Here is a 20,820-nt window from a genome sequence, read left to right on the forward strand (position 1 = left end):
GCATGCACTCACACATTATTAATTAGAGAAATTTTACTGTCTCTGAACTTGAAAACAAACTAGAATGTACAATCCAGTGAAACTACGTGAATAAAATTGTTAACATATCCACAAAAATAGAACTGTTTCCAGTGATTTTTGAAAGACTAGTGACTGTATTCTTTGTGAAATGTACTATTTTTATTTTTTACTTAGTTACTTTAATTGAGTTATTGATATATAACGTATTAGTTTCAGATATACAGCAACATAATTGGATAATTGGAAATTTGTTTATTTTGTGAAATGATCACTGCAATAAGACTAGTTAATATCCATCATCACACAAAGTTACAGTTTTTTTTTCTTGCGGTGATAACTTTTAGGATTTACTCTCTAAGCAATTTTCAAATATGCAATACAGTATAATAAATTCTGGTCACCTTGCTATACCTTACATCCCCATGACTTACTTATAACTGGAATTTTGTATCTTTTGGTCATCTTAACCAATTTTTTTTATCTACCTGGTCTGTATCTGTGAACTTGCTTTTGTTTGTTTTTTTAATTTGTTTTCTGCTTCCATGTACAAGTGAGATCATGATATTTGACTTATTTCACTCAGCATAGTGACCTCCAAGTCCACCCATGTATTCTCAAATGGCAAAATTTCCTTTCTTTTATTGCTGAATAGTATTCCATTGTGTTATAAATAAAGATGGACTGAACATGGGGGTGCATATATCTTTTTGATTTAGTGCTTCTGTGAGATACATGTCAAAGACAAAACAGGGGCACAGTTTTTAACAGCACAGAATAATTTGATTTTAGGAATCATGTTGGTTTTGCCATCTTGAAACCATAATATTTAAATTACAGGCTAAGGTAAGTAAACAGTTATGCAATTATAATTGGAAACAAATGGATTTCCAATGCAAGAGAAAAGTACAATTATAAAATTTAAGAACATATTAAGTAAATCTTTTATGGCTTAATTTGAATTGGATGTCTCAGAATTAACTCATAACTTTTTAAAGATGATTTTGTTATCGCTACATTGAAAAAGCCTGGAGGCACTAACTTCTCAGGACCAATGATCATTCCTAGCATTTCTGTTTTATTCCCTAATACCATATCTCATTCAAGGAATTTAGGGTTCTTTGGAGAAATGACTGATTTTATCTCTGGTGCAGAGAATGCTCTGGCTGTTCCTGGGATATCGTAGATATACTTTCCAGTCCGGATGTACTGGAAAGCTGAGAATATTTAAGGACAAATGTGGTCATTAAAAAAGACATAGAGCCAGTTTAAAGTGCTCCTAGTGTCCACAGTTGATTTAACTCAAGTAACAGTGAGAATAACTTTAATTAATTGCACTGGAGCATTATTGATATATTAAATAAGTCCATATCATTCTCAAAAAAGAAAAATCCAAAGTAAAGCCAAATAGTGACAGCAATTTAAAACTGGTTTTTAAAATTTTTATTTTATATTGAGTAATTAGAATAGGTATGCAAATATCTATTCTGTTTTAGAGTTCTAAATAAAGAGATACTTATTCTGCCTTCCTTCTGTCAGCTTCATGTCAGGGTGATTGAATGAAAGCTCTATTTCTTCCTTTTTTTTTCTTTTATTTAATAGATGACTTCTTGAATAATACAAATAAAACAAAAGAGAAACAAAACAGACAAATGACGCTTTGAATTCCCCAGTGACATGTTAAGGCCATCAGGGAACATCACCTAAATCATTTTATCCATGAGTAATTGATAAGGAATCAGGTATGCATGCTGTGTCATGTGGGCTTCCCTAGTAACTCAGATGTACTGTCTCTGTGTACTATGCTGGTAGCACGTCAGGAAATGTCGTTCTTCAAAGGCAAGATCAGGCTGTCACTACCTTAACCTGGAAGGTTTGGGGCTGGGGTAGATCCAGACGTTATGTTCCTTTTGACATTATCTAATAGGAAAGTGAAGTCGCTCACTCTTGTCTGACTCTTTGTGACCCCATGCACTACAGCCTGCCAAGTTCCTCCCTCCACGGGATTTCCCAGTCAAAATACTGAGGCATGTTGCCATTCCCTTCTGCAGGGGATCTTCCTGACCCAGGGATCGAACCCGGGTCTCCCGCACTGCAGGCAGACTCTTTACTGTCTGAACCACCAGGGAAGCCCATGTTGAGCCACCAGGGAAGCCCAAGAGCACAGCATTACCAGGCAAATAGTTTTTCCAAAATGTCTAACTTGAATCCAGTCAGGGCTTTACCCCTTACCTCTGGTTTGTATGAAATACAGGAGAAAAAAACAAGTTAAATGCCAGCATAAACACACACACACATACACGCATGCGTGCGTGTGCGCGCACACACACACACACACACACACTTCAGGCAAATCCAGAACCTGCCCAGTATCTTTAACTATTAATACAATATGGGGGAGGGAGAGGAACAGTGGGGTGACAGGATCCTTATAAGATTAAAAATGATATAACCTATTTTAAAGATTGAACCTTATTTGAACAAACCAGTTATAAAAGACTTCTGAGGGACAACTATGGCTTCCTGGTGGCTCAGATGGTAAAGAATCCACCTTCAATTCAGGAGACTTGGGTTCTATCCCTGGTTTGGGAATGTGCCCTGGCGAGGAGAATGGCAACCCACTCCAGTATTCTTGCTTGGAGAATCCCATGGACAGAGGAGCTTAGCGGGCTTACAGTGCATGGAGCCACAAAGAGTCAGATGTGAATGAGCGACTACACCTTTTCTTCTTCTTATATTAATATGATGCAGGAATTTGACATTTAGAAAGTATCTCTCGTGTTCTGTATATTTATAGTGTTGTGTTAGATAAGAAAATGCACTTGTTTTTCGAAGATTACTGAAGTATTTGAAAAATGAAGTATGTCTATAAATTACTTTAAAATATTTAGTCAGAAACATTTTGGAAGCATGTATGGTAAATGCTTTCTATACTTTGCTGAATCCTTTAAAAGTTTCTTAATAAAAATTTGTAAAAAGCCATGTATAATTTTCCGTGATCACCCTATCCAATTACTTCACCCCATCACCTCATTTTCTCCATGGCATTAACCAAAATTGTGCTATGTTTTACTTTCTGAGGATTCTGACTCCTCCCCACCGCCACCACCAGAATGTTCATTTGGTTGGGATTGGGGAACTCTTTGTTACTACTAACCAATAGAGTTCTGAGAATGGTGCCTGAGACATAGCATGGCAGATATTTTTTTAAGTCAATTATAATAGAAGAACACATTATGAATGGATAGTTAAGTTTGAGGAGGATTAGGAAATATGAAGAAGAGTGAGATATAAGAATTCAGCTTATAAGAATTCAGTAATTAGGCAGTGAGATACCCCCCTGAAGACTTTACAGCAGGGCAGTGATGTAACCCAAATTATATGATTTCTGCACACAGAGGGTTTGTGATCCTTGTGGATTCCTGTGCTTTGCAGAGGAAGCAGGGCAGGAGGGCAGCAAGTCTCTGTGAATTCCCACTACAGTTTCGTGACTTACAGGTAAAATTTTATGGGACGGCTTATAGGTTATAATACCTATAACCTGTGTAAATGTTAAATTGAAAGAGATTTCTGAATTTTTCGTGAAAAGTTGATGCAAGAAACTGATTTCATCTCAACTTAAAAAACCCAGGTAGAGTTTCTGAAATTATTGACATTTAATAATAATCCCTTGAGACACACTGTTAATTTTCTATGGTTGTAACATGTCATATTTCATACTTCCCCAAAGATAACTTCTGTTCTCTTTCAGTGTTTCTTGAGAGCATCTATAACTAATTAGTTCTGCTTTATTCTTTTGATTCCTCTTCACATGATGAAGAATAGTATAAAAATGTGTTGTTTTAATGTCCCAGCTAACAAACTTTTCTAATTGTGTTTTATAAATATAAATACCACAGATTCTGTAAAATCAGTGAGTTAAAGGATTACTGGGTCATTCATATAATGATCAATGAGTAACGGTTCCTCCTAGCTCCCGTCTTTATTTCTAGACCCACTTTCTTTAGGACACATGTCCTAGCTAATGATACCGGACTATACCAGCTGGCATTTGTGTTATACATGGTCCTATCATGATAACTTCTGGGCTACTGGCCTCAAGAAGCATGGACAGCAAGCAGAAACTTTTCAAATTGAACCGAGAGTTCAGCCTAGTAAATTAATTATTGAAGAGTCACTCCCAAATGCTGTTGACATGTGTGTAGTTTGACAGGCTTCTGTAACATCTAGTCCTTTCAGGAAAGTAATTCTGTAAGGAAATTGCTTGCAATAGAGGTTGTGGGACTCAGCTGAGTGACAGCCATGTCATGACAATCAATATGGGGACAAAAACATCAAATATTAATGAAAGATAGATTTGTTCATGCACAGGATTGGTATTTTTTTTGTAAATGCTATTTTACTTCCATCAACCACTTTCCAGCCAAATGCTGGGTATAAGCTCACTGAAACTAAATTCAAGGTGACATTTCTCATTTCAATTGTTTCCTAAATTGTCTCCCTCCTCTTTTTTCCCCACCTCTTGTCGAGAACTGCAGGCAACATAATGAAATACTCTGTCAACTACAGAGTCTAGGATCTGGAGAGGAAGGAAAGAATTTTGTTGAGTTTTCTGAATATAGAATCCATCCTACTTTGAAAGTCAGCATGAGGCTTTGAGGAGGATCTTGGCCTCAGAAAAAGACATTATCAAGATAGTTTAAAAGAAGTCCAAAATTTCATTTCTCAAATTAGCTGCTAATGACTGGACATTTTCAAGTTAAGAGTCATAGGGATAATTATCATAATATCTAATGCTTACTGATACTTTGCTGAATACTGTTAAAGAACACAATTTCTGAAGAATTGGTGCCCATTTGTAATCAATCATGTTTATAGATCTAATACACATTTTGTTTTTTATTGCTTCTTTTACATAATATGAAAATAGCCATAAAAATTCATAAGGGGGCAATAAGAATAATTACTTGGTGCTTCTCCTACTGGTAACAACTTGTTGAACTGTTTCTGGATTGGCCATTTTGACTGAGTTGAACAATTAATAAGAACTATCTTGAAGGGCTGTCTAAGGGAATTGAGCTGGTCACGTTCATTGAAACAAATAGATGGCACTTCTCTTCAGAAACATGAAATACTTGCCAGTTATTGCCACTTTGATCTATTTCCCAGAGACTCTTAACATTCTGATTTTTATCTTGGTTTTAAACAGATGAAAATTGCTCATTTTGCTATGGAATGCGCTGAATAGAATCCATTATTCTTAGTCTTTAACAACTAAAGATGGCATATTTGATTAATAAGAATAAATACAACTTTGGACTGATCATGGTATTTTGTTAACCTCAGTCTGAGCTCACAGAAACTCAGATGAGTGACCAGGAGATGCGAGAGTAGACACTATTCCAATGGAAAGTTTCTTTGGGGACTCAGGTTCTAGGTGGTGGCCTGGGATAAGAGGAGTGAGAGATTGGGAGAGAATTTTCCCTCCTTTCCTGCCCTACCTCTCTTTCTCTCATTGCTCTTCCCTCCTCTTGGGTACCCAGAATAATGACCCATCAAAAATGTCCACATTCTAGCCCCAGACCTATGGATAAATTACCTTATGTGGCAAAAGGGATGTAGCAGGTGCAGTTAAATTAAGGATGTTGAAATGCTGTAGAGTTGCCTGGATCATCCAGGTAGGCCCAGTGTAATCCCAAAGCTCTTTATAAATGGGTCCAAGTTGGAGGAGAGATTGAAGTGATACCATCACTGGAGGGAGGCCCCAAGTCAAGGAATGAGGGCAACTTCTAGAGGCTGGGAGAAGCAAGGACAGATTCTCCCCTGGAGCCTCCAGAAGGAACTCAGCCCTGCCACCATCTTGATTTTAGCTGTGGAAGACTGGTGTTTGGGCTTCTGAGGTGTAAGTGAACAACTCATGCCATGTGGGATACATGTGAAGGGCCAGAGATGGGGCACAGACAGAAAACGTTCTCTACTTATGCAGTTGTTTTGAAGGGTATAAGCAGGGGTCAGAGGAAGTGGAGACTGTATCACCAGGTTGGTTTTTGAAGGTCTTATGAAGGAGGTGACATATACATGGAGTTGCCAAGACTGGAAATGGGCTCCATGCAGTGGAGCTGTGCATGGGTTGGGGTGAGTAGGGGGTAGTGACCATCTGTCTGTTTGGAGCCAGAAGGAGGAGCAGGAAGAATAGGAAAAGGTGGTCCAGGCTGCTTTCTAATATCACTTGTCCAAACATAATCATCCTTTTAACCTTTTCCAGGAAAACAAACAAACAGAAACACCTCTCATACACAAGACTTAAAGCGCTTCTCTAAAATTTAGCTTAAGCTGCCAAAATTCCTGTTCTTCAAGAAGTGGAGGTCTGATTAATTGGCTTGGTTCCAAGTTCTGTTCTGTGTTGGGTAACACTACTGTCTGATGATATAAAGGGCTGAGAACCACAGAGGGCTGGCTGGGCTGGCTTGGCCTTAAACCCAGCAGTTAGGGAGACTATAGCTGCTGTGCATAGCCTCTTATCTCATGTTGGCTGCATAATCAGAGGCTCAGTGGATGATGCAGGTGCTTGTCTTTCTGTCCTCTTTCCACCTTTATATTTTAGTGCTCTTAACCCCAGGCTTTGCTAATAGAAAGTTGAAGATAGAGGGGGAATCTTAGATAATCCAAGTCACTGAATGCTCCCCTTTGTCTTGTCCAGGTCACTATGGCCAGTGGGTACCTTTTGACTTGATTGACCTGGAAAATTGCCTTTAAAAAAAAAAAAAAAAAACTGTGTTTGAGGTTTTGCAAGGCAATGCATTCATAGTAATAGGAAGAACTAGGATAACACTTGAGAGTAAATAAGATAAAATAATGAGTAATTGCTTTGTTTCTCGTATCACTGCAATCTTAAAATTATCCTCTGATTTTTTGATTGTCTGTCTCACCACCTATTTACTCCTTGACTTGTCCCGTTTATTCTACCTGCTTTCTCAAAGGTCCCTGATAACCCTCCTGGTAATTAAATTCAGTAACTTTCTGCTCCTCACTATTTTTCATGTGGACATCACTTCCTTCTTAAAATATATTTCACTGGCATCATCTCTGATATTTTATTGCTGGTTTTTTTTTTTGCTTATTTTTCTGGATTTCCTTCCTCTTTTCTACATATTCCTCCTCTGGCTCTTATTTCACCCTTAAATGCAAGGATTCTATTAATACTGGGATCCTCCCTTGATAAAGATTTCTTTTTTTTTTTTTTTCATACTTTTGACCTGACCATATGTCATATAACTGTCATTTCTTTGTGTACTTTCTTCTCTCTAAAGCTGAACTCTGTTGAGCTGAATTTCTAGTTGTCTGTAATAGACAGTTGCATCCAGTTGTCCTTCTGGCACCTGTTAGTGTGTTGAAAAACTCTAGGTAGATACAGCCCCTGAACCATGCTCTTCCATGATGCAGACATTTAAATTCCTGTGTGTAGATCAAGGGTGTCACATATCTTAAGTTCTAGGACTCCGAGCAGTGGTCAGCGTCCTAGACCAGTGTCATACGGGCTTAGTAGGTCGGAGTCCAGTGACCTAGGAGTTCTGTCACTGCAAGCTGCTAATACAACAGTCCTCTCCAGACTGATTTCTGGCAGAATCATTGGAAATGATTCTAGGAGTTATGTAGAGTGTGAGTCACATAGAGGCATATATTTTTATAACACTGTGTCCGCTCACAATGGATACATCATTGTACTTTCAAAAGAAGGGTCAGCCCCACCGTGTCCATCCTTACTGTCTTATCCATTCCCTTCCCTGCCTTCTCTTCCTCTGCTACTGCTGCTGCTGCTAAGTCACTTCAGTCGTGTCTGACTGTGTGTGACCCCATAGACGGCAGCCCACCAGGCTCTGCTGTCCTTGGGATTCTCCAGGCAAGAACACTGGAGTGGGTTGCCATTTCCTTCTCCATCTTCCTCTGCTACTGCTGGCCAAATGTCATCTGAGAAGACATGCAAGAAGTCATGAAGGCTTCCTCCACCTTTCCTTGCCTTGCCTCTTGCAAATGAAGGTCACTGGAATTTGCAGAAAATGGAACACAGTAACTTGAACTTTAGACATGGTCAGATGAGGATTGTGGGGTTCAGCCATCCGGTGGGCCTCCAGCTATGCACTGCTTCTGTGCCTCCCAGACTGGCCTTTTTCTTTCCCTAGGCTCACTCAGTATGTCCTTTATTTTTGCCAGTGGAATCACTGACCATCCAGTTACCCAAACTTTGTACTCTGGAGCTGCCTTTGCTTCTGGTTAGGATGCTATTGAAATACTATAGCTGCATGGTAATAAGGATCTGTCTAAATGGCATTGAAGTCATGGCTATGGAAATGGAAAGGGAGGGATAAGTACAGGAAAGAAATTAAGTGATGAATTTAATGAGACTTGAGAGTTCATTATGAAGTCAGGGTGAAAGAGAAGGTGGAGTCAGATGGCAATAATAGTTAACATCCATGGAACCCTTACTTATGTGCTGGGCATTATTCCAAGGTCTACACATATCATCTCCATTTGGCAGTTGTAAATAGCTTAATGTTGAAGTTTAACGTGAACCAGCTGGTGGTATAAGTCAATGCCACCCCAAAGAAAATCCACAGATCAGTGTAGGTCCACAAACTGTTGCTATTGATCCATGTCGCCCTGAGGATAAAAACTAAAAGGATTAGAAACTTTGATTATAAGATGATAGAGTGACTTTGTGTAATAGCACAACCCTGATTTATATGTTTTGTGCCTTTCCTATTTCACGCTATTCATTTAAAAAATTTTTTTTATTTAGGAAGGGATCATCTAGAGGATGTCTTGAGCCTTAATCACCACCTGCCACTAAATTCATTGTTTTGTTTGTTTACTCTAAGTAGTAGTTACTACTTCTAGTAATACTGTTGATTGGGTCTCATCTAAACAGTTTTTGTCTATAAACCTTTCTTCATTGGTACCAAATGGTCCCACGGTTTTCAAGATAAATAATCCAAAGAGGTTTTATGGACACTCATAGTTGAGTTGGGTAAAGGGAAGGAAATATTGGAAGTTAGTTCAGTTTGTCTTTGAGGACAGGCTCAGTCTGGTCTATCCAGAACTGCAAAGGAGGGTGTTTTTTGTAAAGGTGGTGTGGGGCGTCTTATCACCACATTTGAGTCTGTTCATCTGAATTCAGTACAATTGAGTCCCTGATGACCTATAGATCTAACTCTTCTTGACTTTGTCTTGAATCAGCTGGAAGGGGCCAGGATGACCCTTATGAGAAAGAAGAGAGCCTTGGAGACCAAACTCATGGTCTGTCTGATGATAACAGGTAGTTTCTGTTGAGCACTTGGTATATGTGGGCTTGTGTCCATAGATGGAGTTAGCTACATAATCCCCAACTCTCTCTCACTGGCCTTGAACCTGAACAGCAATTGTGAGCATCACTCTCTTTGTTTCCCTTGGCTGGCTTTAATTATTTACATGATTTGCCTGGCCCCTATAATGTCTAATATTTTTAGAAGTTTTCTTTTAGAAACAAACTTTTGTATCTTAAAAACAAACAAACACAAAAACAGTGCTACTTCTTAACACAAAATTTGATCCAGCAGAGGGTTTAAAGAGCTAACTTTCAGATCTCAGCTCAGTCGTGTGTTAGCTGTGGCAGAGAGGCGGCTAGTCTCTATTGCTGATGGCCTCTGCTCACAATGGTGTGTTCCTGCTGGGAAGTGGTTATCCAGCCAGACATTATTACATTTTTGAGTTCCTTTGCATGTAGGTGGAACCATGTGATTTGTGCCAGGAAATGAAATGTGAGAGGCAATGATGCATGCCACATTCTGACCTAAGAAGTTTCTAAGAATAGGGTATGTTTCCTTCACACTTTGTTCGCTCTGTGATGCTCTCCTCAGCCATGTGTTGAAGGCTTTTGTTTCCTAAGTTGCTCTTAACCTGGACTCCTGAGTAATTGCATGAAAATGAGCCTCCCAACCAGGATGGCGCTTGCCTGACCTGAAGTATTTGAATTAGACTTTAATTGGAGAAAGAAATGCCCTTTTAATAAGTGGGTCACTGAGATTTTAGGACAGCCTGGTATAGAAATTAGCTTCTTGACTAAGGTGCTGGCTGTGTGACCTTGGGTGGGTTACTTTGCATTTTCATCCCTCAGTTTCCTCATCTGTGTAGAATGGAGAGAAAAGTATAGTCTACCTCATAGAGCTGTGAGATTTAAATCGGGGTTATTTGTATAAAAGAGTGTCTGCCTGCCACATTGTAGGCATTCAGGAAATCTTAGCTGTTGTCCTTTGCTTCATGGTTATTTCTGTTCATTAATCGAGCCAAGACTGGTCTTTGTGGAAATGGGACTCAGCCTGTTTCATCCCCAAATATAGTGAGACCACAAAGCCAATGTGGTAAAATGTAGTATCTCCCTCCTCAAATCCAAGTAGCAGTAGAAAATCCACCAGAAAAGTAGAAAATTTTATTGATTGTATTTTAATTTGCTACAATTAGCTAGATAATTGAATTGGACTTTCTTGAAATGGTTATCAGCTCAGTTGTGTCCAGCTCTTTGTGACTCCATAGACTGTAGCCTGCCAGGCTCCTCTGTCTGTGGGATTTTCCAGGTAAGAATTCTGGAGTGGGTTTCCATGCCCTTCTCCAGAGGTTCTTCTCAACCCAGGAATCGAACCCAGGTCTCCCATACTGCAAGCCAATTCTTTACCATCTGAGCCATTAGGGAAGCCCAGGATAACTGAGTAAGACTTCCTTGAAATAGCTGTCCTGTCAGTTTATTTTTCTTGGGCTGAGCCTATCAGCCATCAAGCGGATGGCCAAGGGAAAATATGTCAAATTCCACTGAAAACAGATACATCACATTATTCTTTTCACCGTTGAGCAGGCACAGTGCCGTGGTGGGGAGTAGCCTTCGATTGTGTTGACTGTCTCTGGCATCTGACCCTCCTGTGACTGCATTTATGTGGCCCAGAACCTTGGTACAGAGAATTTTCCATTGTGCAGCTTATCTAAGTGGCTGGGGCTCCTAGATTCTGGGTCTCTTCACATTCCACCCTGCCCCCTCCTCTGTAGCTTCTCTGGTCCACCCAGTGTTAGCTAGGTAAAGCCAGGAAGCAGCATTTGGGGAAGCATAGCCTTGCTGCTGTGATGGTGAAGACACAGGAAGAGGAGAGAGTAGGAAGTTTGGAGCAGCCACACCCAGGAAACTCCAGCCATTTATAGTAATCTGTCCTATAGGGCAACGAGTACCAGTTTCTCCCTGTTGAAGCTGTATAAGAACTGTGATCATTTCCGCTTAGACCCACCCAACCCCCTTTGTCTGACTCACTCACTCTTTTTTCCCTATCAAGTTTATTGGAGTCCATATGCCTTCTTCACTGAATATAGTTCTTGTCTTGACTTAATATAGTTCAAAAATCAATTCTGGCTTTACTTAAACTCAAACAGAACCCACAAGTGGCTGCCCACCCCCCCCCCCAATCCATGAAGTATTTTTAAATTAAAGGACCACTGGGAGACCTGGGCCCTTCGTCAGGACCTAGGGCATGTCCCTCATGTCTCTTCCATCCACACGCTGATTTCTCCCCACATTCAGAAGGCAGCTCTGGAAGGAGCCTGTCAGCTTGGGGAAGGAAACCAAGCAGATAATCAGGAAATCAAGTATTCACCGGGAATGGGTATTTGGAGTGCAGCAAGTTCAATTTGGCAGATAATTTGCTTCCCACACTCAGCTTTACCTACAGCACAATGAAACACATTTCAATCTAAAATTGCCTCCTAACTCCAATCAGCATTAATTTAATAATACATATTCAACAGATATAAACACTTCCAATGACTGGAAAAATAGTACAGATCCACATGTGTTTATGCTGATATTGGAGTCTAAACACGATTTCTTTCAGAGACAGCAATGGAAATGTTTCTCTGCTTCCCCCCGCCCCCAAAGGTGAAAATGCAATTTGCAAATTGCTGAGGGATTTACTATTGGCAGGGTTGAGAGCCCTGCGATACTTAGTTTTTCTGTGTTCACTAGCACTTTTTCTGCTGGGCCTCACTGTGGTCCCGTGACTTTCTTCTCTAGCTAGAAAGCAGTTCTGCCTCTTTTAGTTGGTTCCAAGAGGCTCAGCTTGATCATCAGTGGTGATTTTATTTTCTTCTTTGTTGAAGAAGGTGGGAAACTGAGAAAGTATTAGCATATTCTTGCCACCTTAGGCAAGGGTGCTATGCAAAAGCCTTTAGAACCAAGAGAACATCCAGAAATGGGGAGACTTCACGGAGTCCTGCCTAGAAGTTACACTGCCCCCCAGGCCTCAGGACATCCCCAAGTAGAGCTTCCACTCAGGGAAAAATGTGAAAGAGTTAATACTCCCCAGCAACTCAGATGGCTTTTTGTTGTTGTTAAAAGAAAGAGTTTAACAGTTGAAAAACTAATTAAAAAAAAAAAATGAGGCTTTACTACAAAAGCAAATGGTAATGATTGCAGCAGCAGGAGTCTTATACCCTTAACTCTTGTCATAGTCTCATTTTCACAGGTTAAACATGTGACCTTGATACACATATAACATGAACATGTGACAATTTTACTTAACTCATTCCTAAGGACACAGATGAGATGTTCAAGCTGATTATAAGAACAGTTGAGAAATTGGACATCTATATGAACTTAGAAATGTTAGCCTGAGTTTGCCAGGTTTGATACAAAGGCTGATTAATGTATATAGAATAATAAAAACCTTAATGTATGGGGATATCTTTTGTACTGGGCATAAATTAACAAGTTAACACGTAACTTTACAGTGTCTTGAGCTCCAATCAGATAGTAAACAGTTGTGTCAAACACAAGTACAGTCTTCCAGAGAGCTAAATAATTCCTTGCAAGCTTGTTAAGAGTGCCTTGGTATGTCAGTGATGCAAAATGCCACTGTTCCCTATGCCTCCCCTCATTGCCAACTGTTGGGTAATGATCAAAGCAGATTCTCAAGCGTTGGCTCATAGTCACAATAGAACCTTGTAATCACTGTCCAGATTTCTCTGGCTATGTCTCATGCCAAGAGCTCCCCTCCCCCACATCACTGCATGTCCCCAGGTCTCTGGACTTGAAGGCTGTGTGGACTTTTCTCCTGCCACTTCTCTCAGATTATTTTCCCTCTTCCAACTTGGTGGTTCCTTCCGTTTCCAATGTCAGTCTCACTAGATCTTCAGGCCTTTATGATTTTTTTTTTCTATCACAGACATCAAACTTGTCTTTGGAGTTACAAATGGTCTTGGTAAACAAAATTCCACGGCAAAGACAGACAGATGGGTCAGGCCTAGAAAGCAAGACTGAATTTTCCTTGGAGAAGGAAAGAGTCAGGAAGAAACTAAGAATCCTCAAGCATTAGAGGTCATTACCCCTGCCACTGACACAGCTCCCATCCAGCAGCAGGTCTCTCAGAGGTTCGTGGCTCTGGAGATGTGACAAGGATTTGGCTTTTTTGGGTCATTGGACCCATTCTGGTAGCACCAACCTTTTCCCTGTCTACCAGACGTACACCTTTTTGATCAATCCTTAAACTTAAAACTGCTTTGAAAAGTCCCACTTCTCAGTCAGAAACTTGGTTAGATGCATTGTTTTTTCTTTTCCCATCCTTTGTTTTTGTGGATATATAATTATTATTAACCATTTTGCCTGTTTATACAGGCACATCTTTCCATTGCAATATCAAGTTCTGATCAGTTAAGAAAAAAAAATGGGTTTGAAGATGATGTTTCGTGGGTTTCTCGCAGGATCTAAGATGGAATGTGTTTGCTGAGTGTAAATAATTAAAGACATTTCCTGCCTTCAGTTGGAATCAGTAAGTACAGAATTTGTTTACTTTTAAAATAGATCAGAGACATGGAAAGTGTGTGGGGCTCTAGGTTGGAAGTCCTGAGCTGAGGATTTTTACAGGTCTCTGTACACCTTGAGTGGGGTGCAGACCCAGAGTGGAGAAGTCACCCTTAACCTTGAACCTTGAGTCACGCCAGGAGCTGGTGATGGGAGGGGTGTGTGTGTGTGTGTGTGTGTGTGAGGGTTGAGGGTTGATGGAGGATTGGGGCAGCATGAAAACTCATTCTCCTATTTCTCAGTACGTGGCTTGTTTGACTAGTTGCACCTTATACCTAGAATAGTACAATCAAGGGTCATCCTGAACATTATTTTTGTGCAATGCCTGAAGGATATAGTCATGTTCATTATTGAGAAAGCTGCCTTTTTACAGATTTGCAAAGGTTCCCGGAGTGGGCTATGAATGTTCTCTCTTGCATGTGAACACTCGCTTCATTGTGGACAAGCTGCTGGAGGGAACTAGCCCACGCCACTCCCCGTGAATTCAGAGAGCCCCCTCCCGCATGAGTAGGGGAGTTGGGAAGAGGCCCATGGACTTGTTTCAGAGAGCCCCTCATTGTCCTGGACTAGATGCTTATTTGTGTCTCTTATCAAGAGCTCTGACACTTGAGATTCCCAGCTTCCATACTGGATTCGTTTCCCTTTAGAGAAGCTGAGCAGGGGATGTTAATGTGCTCACAGTCTCCCACCGTCCTTGTAACCCGCATTTGCTGTCCTTTGCAGCACTCACCACCTATGGCCTCTGGGTGCAGCTGTTACAAGCCAGGAGGCTCTCCCTTTGAGTGCACTTTTAAGTATTTCATCAGAGGGCCTAGTTCATCCACCCAGGTCAAGGTTCCTAGCGCTTGCTGAGCTCAGGGACTTGCAGCTCACGTCTGGAGTCTATAACATTAGCCTCAGCCACCTCTGCCCTGTGTTTCCTGCTTTTTGATCACTTCTTTCATCCTGGAGATCCTGAGTTATGGCTCTTGACTAAATTTTGGCACACATAGCATGAGGTAGCCTGCCATTTCTCTGCGGCTGCATCTCCTATACGGGGTATGGCATGCCCATATCCTGTATATGGAATGCATAGGTTTTTAGAATCTGTACAGATGGGCTCATTATACCTTAGGAATTCTATCATTTCTGAGATTTCTCATGAGAAGTAAGTGCAAGCTGCCATGCAGAGCAATGCTTCTCAAATGATCTATGGAGAAAGACCAGTGTTCTTAAAATTTCGAAGCCATTACAGATGAGACTAACTAAAGCCTGTTGTAATTTTTGTTTATAATAAAAGTTAATGAAATTAAAAACAAAATATGGGTTCTCCTTTTAAATTTGAGATATAGTTGATGTAAAATATTATAGAATTTACTGATGTACAACATAGAGCTTCACAGTTTTTAAAGGTTATACTCCATTTATAGTTATTATAATGTATTGGCTATATTCCCTGTGTTGTACAATATATCCTTGTTACTCATCTATTTTATGCATAGCAGTTCGCACCTCTTACTTCCCTACCCCTGTCATGCCCCTCCCCCCCTCACTTTACACACTGGTAATCACTAGTTTGTTCTCTGTATCAGTGATTTGGTTTCCCTTTTGTTACATTCACTGGTTTTGTTTTATTTTTTAAGATTCCACATATAAGTGATATCATGCAGTATTTGCCTTTCTTTACCCGATGTATTTCAGTTAATATGAATAATGCCCTCAGTTCAGTTCAGTCGCTCTCTCGTGTCCGACTCTTTGCGACCCCATGAACTGCAGCACGCCAGGCCTCCCTGTTCATCACCAACTCCTGGAGTTTACTCAAACTCACGTCCATTGAGTCGGTGATGCCATCCAACCATCTCATCCTCTGTCGTCCCCTTCTCCTCCTGCCCTCAATCTTTCCCAGCATCAGGGTCTTTTCAGATGAGTCATTTCTTTGCATCAGGTGGCCAAAGAACTGGAGTTTTAGCTTCAACATCAGTCCTTCCATTGAATACCCAGGACTGATCTCCTTCAGAATGGACTGGTTGGATCTCCTTGCAGTCCAAGGGACTCTCAAGAGTCTTCTCCAACATCACAGTTCAAAAGCATCAATTCTTCAGCACTCAGCTTTCTTTATAGTCCAACTCTCATCCATACATGACCACTGGAAAAACCATAGCCTTGACTAGATGGACCTTTGTTGACAAAGTAACGTCTCTGCTTTTTAATATGCTGTCTAGGTTGGTCATAACTTTCCTTCCAAAGAGTAAGTGTCTTTTAATTTCATGGCTGCAGTCACCATCTGCAGTGATTTTGGAGCCCAGAAAAATAAAGTCAGCCCTACTAATAGCATAATACCCTCCAAGTCCATCCATGTTGTTGCAAATGGCAAAATCTTATTCTTTTCTAATGGCTAAGTAAATATGGGCTTCCCAGGTGACTCAATGGTAAAGAATCCACCTGCTAAGCATGAGACATGGATTTGATCCCTGGGTTGGGAAGATCCTCTAAAAACGGAAATGGCAACCCAGTCTAATATTCTTGCCTGGAGAATCCCATGGATAGAGGAGCCTGACGGGCTACAGTCCACAGGGTTCCAAAGTCACATATGACTGAGAGACTGACACTTTCACTTTTACAACTAAATAGTTTTCTGTACATACTGCATCTTCTTTATCTGTTCATTGGTTGATGAACACTAGGGCTTCCATATCTTAGCAATTGTAAATAATGCTGTGATGAGCATTGGGGTACGTGTATCTTTTAAAATTTTATTATTTTTAATTGAAACATACTTGCTTTACAATATTGTGTTGCTTTCTTCCATACATCAATATGAGTCAGCCATAGATATGTATATGTCCCCTGCCTGTTGAACCTGAATCCCACCTCTCTAGTTGGTTATAGTCCCAGGTTGAGTTAGGGGTACGTGTATCTTTTTGAATTAGTGTTTTCATTTTGGGGGATATATACCCAGGAATTGCTGGAACATTTGGTAGGTATTTCTATTTTTAGATTTTTGAGAAACCTTCATACTGCTTTCCACAGTAGCTGCACCAGTTTATTGAACATTTCCACTGGTGGTATATGAGAGTTCCCTTTTCTGCACATTTTCATCAGCATTTGTTAATTGTGGTCTTTTAGATGATAGCTATTCTGACGGGTATGAGATGATACCTCATTGTAGTTTTAATTTGCATATCTCTGATGTTGAACAACTTTTCATGCTCCTATTGACTATATGTTTTCTATGGAAAAAAAAAAAATGTCTGTTCAGGTCTCCTGCCCATTTTTTAACTGGATTTTTTAAAAAATAGTCGAGTTTTATAAGTAGTTTATATATTTTGGATATTAAGTCCTTATACTGGTCATATTATTAGCATATATTTTCTCCCATTCAGTAAGTTGTCTTTTTCTTTTGATGATGATTTCATTTGCTGTGCAAAAGGTTTTAAGTCTAATTAGTTTACATTTGTTTATTTTTACTTTTGTTTCCTTTGCTTTAGGAGACAAAAAAAAGTAGTGATTTATATCAAAGAGCGTTTTGCCTATGTTTTCTTCTAGGAGTTTTATGTTTTCTTCTAGGAGTTTTGTGTTTTCTGGTTTTACATTTAGGTCTTTAATCCATTTTGAGTTTTTTTCTGTATATGGTGTGAGAAAATGTTCTAATTTTATTCTTTTACATGTCACCATCCAGTTTTCCCAGCACTTTGATTCATTGTGCATGTGAAGGTTCATTCATGAATCTTCAGAATACTTTACTGAAGAGACTGCTTTTTTTGAAATTTTATATTCTTGCCTTTTTGTTCATAGATTAATTGACCATAAGTATGTGGGTTCTTTATTTTTTTCCATTGATCTGTGTGTCTGTTTTTATACCAGTATCTTAATGTTTTGATTACTGTTGCTGTTCAGTTGCTGAGTTGTGTCTGACTTTTGAAATCCCATGGACAGTAGTCTGCCTGGCTCCTCTGTCCATGCGGTTCTCCAGGCCAGAATACTAGGGTGGGTTGCCATTTCCTCCCCAAGGGATATTCCCAGACCAAGGATTGAACCCACATCTCCTGCCTTGATAGGTGGATCCCTTACCCCTGGGCCATCTGGGAAACTCTTTGATTACTGTAGCTTTGCCATATAGTCTGAAGCTAAGGAGCTTGATTTCTCCAGCTCTGTTCTTCTTTCTCAAGGTTGTTTTGGCTATTTGTGGTCTTTTGTGGTTCCATACACATTTTAAAATTGTTTGTTTTAGTTCTGTGAAGAATGCCCTAGATATTTTGGTAGGGATTGCATTGAATCTGTAGATTGACTTGGACAGCAGTCATTTTAACAGTATTAATTCTTTGAATCCAAGAACATAGTATATCTTTATATTTTTTTGTTTCATCTTCAGCCTCTTTCATCAGTTTCTCATAGTTTTCTGAGTACATGTCTTTTATCTCTGTAGGTTAATTTATTCTTAGGTATTTTATTCTTTTTGATGCAGTAGTAAATGGGACTGTTTCCTTAATTTCTCTTTCTGGTAATTTGTTATTAGTGTATAAAAGTGCAAGATTTCTGTCTATTAGTTTTGTATCCTGCAACTTTACTGAATTCATTGATGAGCTCTAGTAGTTTTTTGGTGGTTTATTATCGTATTATTCTATTGTTTATTATCTTAATATCTGCAAACAGTCACAGTTTTACTTTTTCCTTTTCAATTTGGATTTCTTTGATTTATATGTATACTCTGATTTCTGCAGCCGGGACTTCCAAACTATGTTGAATGAATCTTCATTCACGAGAAGGTTAGGCATCCTTGATGAGACTGGACATCATTTTCTTTTTCCTGATATTGGAGGAAATTCTTTTAGATTTTTCATCATTGAGTATGATATTAACTGTAGATTTGTCATCAGTTCAGTTCAGTTCAGTCACTCAGTCGTGTCCGACTCTTTGCAACCCCATGAATCGCAGCACACCAGGTCTCCCTGTCCATCACCAACTCCTGGAGTTCACTCAGACTCACATCCATCGAGTTAGTGATGCCATCCAGCCATCTCATCCTCTGTCGGTCCCTTCTCCTCCTGCCCCCAATCCCTCCCAGCATCAGAGTCTTTTCCAATGAGTCAACTCTTCACATGAGGTGGCCAAAGTACTGGAGTTTCAGCTTTAGCATCATTCCTTCCAAAGACATCCCAAGGCTGATCTCCTTCAGAATGGACTGGTTGGATCTCCTTGCAGTCCAAGGGACTCTCAAGAGTCTTCTCCAACACCACAGTTCAAAAGCATCAATTCTTCGGCACTCAGCCTTCTTCACAGTCCAACTCACACATCCATACATGACCACAGGAAAAACCATAGCCTTGACTAGATGGACCTTTGTTGGCAAAGTAATGTCTCTGATTTTGAATATGCTATCTAGGTCGGTCATAACTTTCTTTCCAAGGAGTAAGTGTCTTTTAATTTCATGGCTGCAGTCACCATCTGCAGTGATTTTGGAGCCCCCAAAAATAAAGTCTGACACTCTTTCCACTGTTTCCCCATTTATTTCCCATGAAGTGATGGGACCAGATACCATGATCTTCGTTTTCTGAAAGTTGAGCTTTAAGCCAACTTTTTCACTCTCCACTTTCACTTTCATCAAGAGGCTTTTTAGTTCCTCTTCACTTTCTGCCATAAGGATGGTGTCATCTGCATATCTGAGGTTATTGATATTTCTCCCAGCAATCTTGATTCCAGCTTGTGCTTCTTCCAGCCCAGCATTTCTCATGATGTACTCTGCATATAAGTTAAATAAGCAGGGTGACAATATCCAGCCTTGACGAACTCCTTTTCCTATTTGGAACCAGTCTGTTGTTCCATGTCCAGTTCTCACTGTTGCTTCCTGACCTGTATACAGATTTCTCTAGAGGCAGGTCAGGTGGTCTAGTATTCCCATCTCTTTCAGAATTTTCCACAGTTTATTGTGGTCCACACAGTCAAAGGCTTTGGCATAGTCAATAAAGCAGAAATATATGTTTTTATGGAACTCTCTTGCTTTTTCCATGATCCAGCAGATGTTGGCAATTTGATCCTGGTTCCTCTGCCTTTTCTAAAACTAGCTTGAACATCAGGAAGTTCCTGGTTCATGTATTGCTGAAGCCTGGCTTGGAGAATTTTGAGCATTACTTTACTAGCATGTGAGATGAGTACAATTGTACGGTAGTTCGAGCATTCTTTGGCATTGCCTTTCTTTGGGATTGGAATGAAAACTGATCTTTTCCAGTCCTGTGGCCACTGCTGAGTTTTCCAAATTTGCTGGCATATTGAGTGCAACACTTTCTCAGCATGATCTTTCAGGATTTGAAATAGCTCAACTGGAATTCCATCACCTCCACTAGCTTTGTTCGTAGTGATGCTTTCTAAGGCCCACTTGACTTCACATTCCAGGATGTCTGGCTCTAGGTCAGTGATCATATCATTGTGATTATCTGGGTCATGAAGATCTTTTTTGTACAGTTCTTCTGTGTATTCTTGCCACCTCTTCTAAATATCTTCTGCTTCTGTTAGATCCATACCATTTCTGTCTTTTATTGAGCCCATCTTTGCATGAAATGTTCCCTTGGTATCTCTAATTTTCTTGAAGAGATCCCTAGTCTTTCCCATTCTGTTGTTTTCCTCTATTTCTTTGCATTGATCGCTGAGGAAGGCTTTCTTATCTCTTCTTGCTATTCTTTATGTGGTCTTTATTATGTTGAAGTGTATTCCCTTAAGAACCATTTTCTGGAGAGTTTTTATCATAAATGGATGTTGATTTTTTTTATTAAAAGCTTTTTTTTTTGCATCTGTTGAGATGATCATATTTTTTCATTTTTCAATTTGACGGTATATCACACTGATTTACAAATATTCAAAAATCCTTGCAACCCTGGAATAAATCCCACTCAATCATGGTGTTTGATCTTTTGAATGTATTGTTGGATTTTGTTTGCTAGTACTTTGATGAAGATGTTACG

The 20,820-nt window shown here is 39.8% G+C and overlaps 1 protein-coding gene across 44 annotated transcripts in view; it reads left to right on the forward strand.

The window, feature by feature from the left end:
* The window catches only part of LOC147348186 (uncharacterized), a 732,824-nt gene that overhangs the window by 471,173 nt on the left and 240,831 nt on the right, over positions 1-20,820 (forward strand). For 33 of the 44 annotated variants that reach the window (XR_015151115.1, XR_015151118.1, XR_015151113.1 and 30 more), the window contains one exon: positions 3,417-3,516. The exons of the other annotated variants lie outside the window; for them this stretch is intronic. The gene's annotated coding sequence lies outside the window, so the exon portion shown is untranslated. The remainder of the gene's footprint in view (positions 1-3,416; positions 3,517-20,820) is intronic. 44 annotated transcript variants of the gene reach the window in all.

The sequence above is a fragment of the Bos grunniens genome, chromosome 22 (assembly GCF_055505025.1).
Source record: "Bos grunniens cultivar Pamir isolate PY7600 chromosome 22, Bosgru_T2T1.0, whole genome shotgun sequence".
Lineage (NCBI taxonomy): Eukaryota > Metazoa > Chordata > Mammalia > Artiodactyla > Bovidae > Bos > Bos grunniens.